The sequence below is a fragment of the Mesoplodon densirostris genome, chromosome 4 (assembly GCF_025265405.1).
Source record: "Mesoplodon densirostris isolate mMesDen1 chromosome 4, mMesDen1 primary haplotype, whole genome shotgun sequence".
NCBI classification, from domain to species: Eukaryota; Metazoa; Chordata; class Mammalia; order Artiodactyla; family Ziphiidae; genus Mesoplodon; species Mesoplodon densirostris.
The window spans coordinates 15,364,915-15,371,223 of NC_082664.1; the positions used below are offsets into that span (position 1 = coordinate 15,364,915).

Consider the following 6,309-nt stretch of genomic DNA (forward strand, 5'->3'; position numbering starts at 1 on the left):
AGGTATAAAACTCTTCAAAGAAAACATAAAGAAAAAACTTCATGACATTGGATTTGGTGATGATTTTGTGGGTATGACACCTAAAGCATAGGTAACAAAAGAAAAAATAGATAAATTGGTCTACATCAAAATTTAAAACTTCTGTGCATGAAAGGACATTATCAACAGAGTGAAAAGCCAACCCAGGAAACAGGATAAAATATTAGTGAATCATATATCTAATAAGGGATTCATATTCAAAATATATAAAGAACTCTTACAACTCAACAATACAATACCAAATAACTCAATTAAAAAATGAGCAAAGGACTTGAATATATAGCCATTCCATCAAAGAAGATATACAAAAAGTCACTAAACACATGAAAAGATGCTCAACATCACTGATCACTAGGGAAATGCAAATCAAAACCATAATGAGATACCACTTCACACCCATTAATACGGCCATTATTTTTTTTTAAAAAAAAAAGAAAAACAGAAAATAACAAATACTGGTGAAGAAGTGGAGAAATTGAACCATGGTGCATAGCTAGTGGGAATAGAAAACAGTATAACTGCTAAGGAAAACAGTGTGATGGTTCCTCAAATAATTAAACATATAGATTTACCCCATGATCTAGCAATTCCACTTCTGGGCATATAGCCAAAGGAATTGAAATCAGGTACTGGAACATGTATATTTGTACACCGATATTCATAGAAGCATTATTCACAAGAGTCAAAAGGTGCAAGCAATGTAAGTGTCCGTCAACAGATAAATGGATAAACAAAATGTGGTACATACAATGGAACATTATCCAGTCTTAAAAAAGAAGGAAATTCAGGCTCACGCCACAACATGAACATTGAAAACATTAAGCTAGGTGAAATAATCCAGTTACAAAACTACAGATACAGTGTGATTCCACTCATATCAGAGACCTAGAGCAGTCAAATTTATAGAAACAGAAAGTAGAATAGTGGATACCAGAAGCTAGGGGGAGGGGAAATGGAGAGCTGGTGTTTAATGTCAACAGTTTCAGGATGGGATGAGAAAGTTCTGGAGATGCATGGTGCGGACGGTTGCACAATGTGAAGGTACTCAGTGCCACTGGACGGCACACTTTAACATTATGGATATGGTAAATTTTATATGTATATGTTACTACAGTTTTTCTTAAAAAGAGGAGGAGGAGGAGAAAGAGGAAGAAGAGACTGAGGAGAAAGATAAAGGATTTGGGAAGAAAACCTCAGTACATTTTTGACTGAGATGACTGAAGTTCATTTTCTTTTTCCTTTTTTTTCGGCAATGGAGGGAAATTCTGCTATTGCAGTCTGGCCCAGTTCCCCAGTTCTCCTTTAAGACAACTCCCGTGTGCTAGAAATCTGTAGCCAAGTGGGCCTGTGGGTCTGTATGCTGGCATGTGAACTAGTTTTTTCTTACTTCCCAGTTTAATTTAGGGGAAGGCACTTCACCAAAGTGCTTAAACAGGAAGGAGAAATTACCAACACTGTTATTCTCTCTTACAGCAGCCTCAGATTCAAGCTAAAGCTACCATTATCCTTTTCCCTCCGTTCCCTTAAAAATACTTGTTTCCCTACTGGATTCCACAGAGAAGGGAAATTTGCCTGGTTCCACAGGTGCAGATGGAGCCACAGGCTGCCTGGTCCTGACAGGCTCTTGTAATGATAAGGACCCTGTCCTCCAGGGCTCTCCTATTTGTCCACGGGTGCTCCCTGTGGATTCAGGAGTCAGGCCAGATCCCAGACTTGGATGTGGATTTCCTTTCTGGGGGTGCCCCGCAGCATGTGGGATCTTAGTTCCCCGACCAGGGATTGAACTCGCTCCCCCTACACTGGAAGTGCAGTCTTAACCACTGGACCGCCAGGGAAGTCCCTTTGTAATTCTTTTTTTTTTTTTTTTTTTTTTTGCTGTACGCGGGCCTCTCACTGTTGTGGCCTCTCCCGTTGCGGAGCACAGGCTCCGGACGCGCAGGCTCAGCGGCCATGGCTCACGGGCCCAGCCGCTCCGCGGCATATGGGATCCTCCCAGACCGGGGCACGAACCCGTATCCCCTGCATCGGCAGGCGGACTCTCAACCACTGCGCCACCAGGGAGGCCCTGTAATTCTTTCTTTCTTTTTTTGGGAGGGGCCGGGATTTCCTTTCTGAATGATTGAATAAATGCTCAATTTATCCAATAATAGACCCTACGGGTAGTTAATTCAACTTGGTAACAATTCAAATATGACTCCAAAGTAGAGCCTTCACATAGAGCAATAGAACTCTAGCATTGATATAATCATTTTTACGATGGAAATAGCAATAATAGTAACAATAACTAATAATAGTACCAATCGTATCAACATTTGGGATACTTGCATATAACACTTTTCTTATTGACTTATTTAATCACAATAATGCCACGAGGGAGGTTTCATTATTATCCCCATTTCACAGATGCAGAAACTTGGGCACAGACAGGGGAGGTAACTTTCCCAGTTCCACACTTGTCCATAAATTTGTAGTCCTTTTTCTTTTGTTTTTTTTTCAAGTTTCAGACTATTTATTAATCAGTGTAAACCCCAGCACAATACACCAACATGATTTCGTGCATTTAGGGGGGAAATATTTCCTGGTTAAGTGGAAAATTGTGCAGGTGGCTTCTGGAAGAACTTCATTCTAAGCAGTTTTATAGTGAAACATTTCATTTAAAAGTCTGGACCTTCTTTCTTCAGTTTGCTGTAATCTACATTCACCGAGTAGAACTGGTACTGATCATTGGAACCCAGTTTGTTCCAGGGTTCTGGGTTATTCTTTCTGTTCTAACTGACATCTGGATTGAACAATGCCAGGTGCAAGACATACAGTGCTGCTCCAGTATGTCCCAGTGCAGTAAATATGAAGATGGGGATCAAGCTAGGATGCCTCTTGGCCTGAATGATCTGGCGAAGCATGATTGTGGCAGAAGCCTCGAGTCCAGATGGAGAGAACAACAAACTTTCAAGGCCTGGGACTAAACAGTCTACTGTATTCCTTTTCTTGACAACTACTTTCACCATGGGATGTCCCACTGAGAAGCAGACTAGTTTGAGGCTTGCTCTGTGTTGTATTATTCAAGTTATTTTGCTAGAAAGCCCGGGAAACCAACTCAAATTTGCTGAAGCACTATGGGAATTTATCGGTGGTGTGTATCCAGTTTCAGGCACGGCTGTATCCAAGTGACTAAATGGTGGCTCGCGTGCTCTCTCTCTCTCTCTCCCTCTCTCTTTCTCTTTCCCTCTACCCCCACCATGCCCAAGCGTGTGCACACCCAGGCACGAGTGCACGCGCGCACACACACACACACACACACACATTTTCTCCACCTCTAGAGTTGCCTACCTCTCTGCTAACATGGTTAAACTGACTAGCATCAGGCCTACATCTAAAAGTCTAGAGTTTGGGACTTCCCTGGTGGCGCAGTGGTTAAGAATCCGCCTGCCAATGCAGGGGACACGGGTTCGAGCCCTGGTCCGGGAAGATCCCACATGCCGCTGAGCAACTAAGCCTGTGTGCCATAGCTACTGAAGCCCACATGCCTAGAGCCCATGCTCCACAGCAAGAGAAGCCACAGCATTGAGAAGCCCGCACACCACAACGAAGAGTAGCCCCCGCTCTCCGCAACTAGAGAAAGCTGGTGCACAGAAACGAAGATAAATAAAGTCTAGAGTTTGGTAAAAAGACAAGGCTTTTCTCTCTAAAGTCCCATCATGAATCTGGGCTTGAGTCTTGTGGACCTGTCTTGAGTCACCTAATATCCCTAAACCAATCACTGTGGTCAAGTGGGAGGCAACCTTGGCTTGGCCTGACCTGAGCCAATTGCCCATCTTCGCTGGGTGGGGAGAGGGTTTGGCTCCACCTATACTGTGTGAATCAAGACTGAGAAAGGCAAATTGAGATGTCGGTATTCAAAGAAGGAGGGAGTCCATGCAGGACAGACCAAAATAACAGACATTCGTTGCCACTGCCAGTAAAGCAGTCAATGGTAGACACTGGATGATATTTGACCAGGAGGTTGAGTGTAGGGAATCTTTATCTTTGGATTGGATGTCCAGTAGCCTGTTTTTTTCCCTACAAAGCTTGCTGACCAAAGTCCTTTTAAAGATTCTAACAGTTTTGAATTCATGACTCGTGGATCACTCAAGAAACTGAGCCACTGCCATATTTTTACTTCTATTTTGATATTCATTTATTCATTCAACAAATATTAATGCAGCCCTAGCTAGGTGTAAGGATCTTGAAATACAGAGGTGAATCAGTGTCATGGCCCTGGCTTACATTCCAGCAAGGTGCTTAATATCCATTTAATATAGGTTTGCTTGACTACCTAAATCACATGAAGCTTTTGAATATAATGTTGGATTTTCCTATGACACCATGGATAGAATTTCAAATAGTAGCAGGTAGTCAATACATGTTTGCTGATTGATTATATGATGGTAAAGATTCATCCTTGTGTATCATTATTTTTTCTCTATTGTTTATCTGTTCCTGGACCAATCAGATCATTAGTGATGGAAACCAGCTATGTTTCCGAGAACATTGATGTAATGCTATTCCTTACAGGTGGTGGAAATGGAAATTATTTGCTATGGGAACCCCACATCTACTAATTATTGGCGTGGTGGTAAACGTGCGTGGGAATGGGAGGTCTTACAACTGTCTTTCTTTCCTTTCTGTATTTTTGCTACCTTTGATCTGGAATTTTAATCTTATTGGGTTAAATTATTTCTGGTGAGGTGTTCAAAGACTTTCAAGTATCTCTGCCTTTTAGAACATTAGCTTCTTTGTTGTGCATTTTTCCTAACTATTCCAAATATAGTATAATGACCAGAAAGCAGAAAGAAAAACCATGTTATGTTCTTGAATTTTTTTTTTTTTTTTAGATGTTGGGGGTAGGAGTTTATTAATTAATTAATTAAATTTTTGCCATGTTGGGTCTTCGTTTCTGTGCGAGGGCTTTCTCTAGTTGCGGCAAGCAGGGGCCACTCTTCATCACGGTGCGCGGGCCTCTCACTATGGCGGCCTCTCTTGCGGAGCACAGGCTCCAGACACGCAGGCTCAGTAGTTGTGGCTCACGGGCCCAGTTGCTCCACGGCATGTGGGATCTTCCCAGACCAGGGCTCAAACCCGTGTCCCCTGCATTGACCAGCAGATACTCAACCCCTGCGCCACCAGGGAAGCCCTATGTTCTTGAATTTGATATCATATTCATAGCTTCCACTTAGCACCTTTCTAGTTCTTAGGTTCATTTCAATATCATTTTCGAGGTGCCTGCCAGGATTATAATCATTTCAATCCAGGTTTCTATACATTTAGGGAATAAGTTGGTTCATTTGATTTAAACACAAGACCTTAATATCTGTATTTATACATGGCTCAAAGCTCCTAGTAGAGTTATTGTAGAGCTAGACTACTGTGCATTATTTAATATATTTAGTAATTAATTAAGCAACTATTTACTGAACACCTACCATGTGTGAAGGTGGTCAAAAGGTACAAACTTCCAGTTATAGAATAAATAAGTCCTGGGGATGTAACATACTGCACAGTGACTGTAGTCAGTAATATTGTATTGTACATCTGAAAGTTGCTAAGAAAGTAAATAGATCTTAAAAGTTCTCAGCACAAGAAAAAGAATTGTAACTATGTGCAACGGTGAATGTTAACTAGACCTGCTGTGGTCATCATCACAGTATATATATATAAAATCATTACATTGTACACCTGAAACTGACATAATGTTATATGTCAATTAAATCTCAATTTTAAAAAGTATCGACAACAAGGTCCTACTGTATAGCACAGGGAACTATATTCAATACCCTGTGATAAACCATAATGGAAAAGAAAAAAATGAAATGAAACAAAATGAAATTAAATAAATAAATAAATAAATAAATAAGTTCGTACTCTCAAGGACTAGGAAGAGATGTAAACCACAGAATGGGGGAAAGTAGTCAGGAAAGGGCCCTTAGATTGGGGGAGTGTATTAGCTTGGCGGCCATAACACAATATCACAGATAGAGTGGTTTAAACAACAGAAGTGTGTTTTTCCACAGTTCTAGAGGTTAGAAGTCCAAGATCAAGGTGCCAGCAGTTTTGGTTTCTTCTGAGGCCTCTCTCCTCGGCTTACAGATGGCCATTGTCTCACTGTGTGTTCACTTGGTCATCTCTGTGTGTCTTTGTCTGTGCTAATCTCTTATTCTTATTAGGACACCAGTCATATCGAATTAGGGCCACCCTTACAAACCCCTTTTAACTTAATCACCTCTTTAAAGGCCT

At 41.2% G+C, this 6,309-nt stretch overlaps 1 pseudogene; it reads right to left on the reverse strand.

The window, feature by feature from the left end:
* Positions 1 to 2,684: 2,684 nt before the first annotated feature.
* LOC132489026 (cytochrome c oxidase subunit NDUFA4-like) lies at positions 2,685 to 2,939 on the reverse strand (annotated as a pseudogene).
* Positions 2,940 to 6,309: the final 3,370 nt, after the last annotated feature.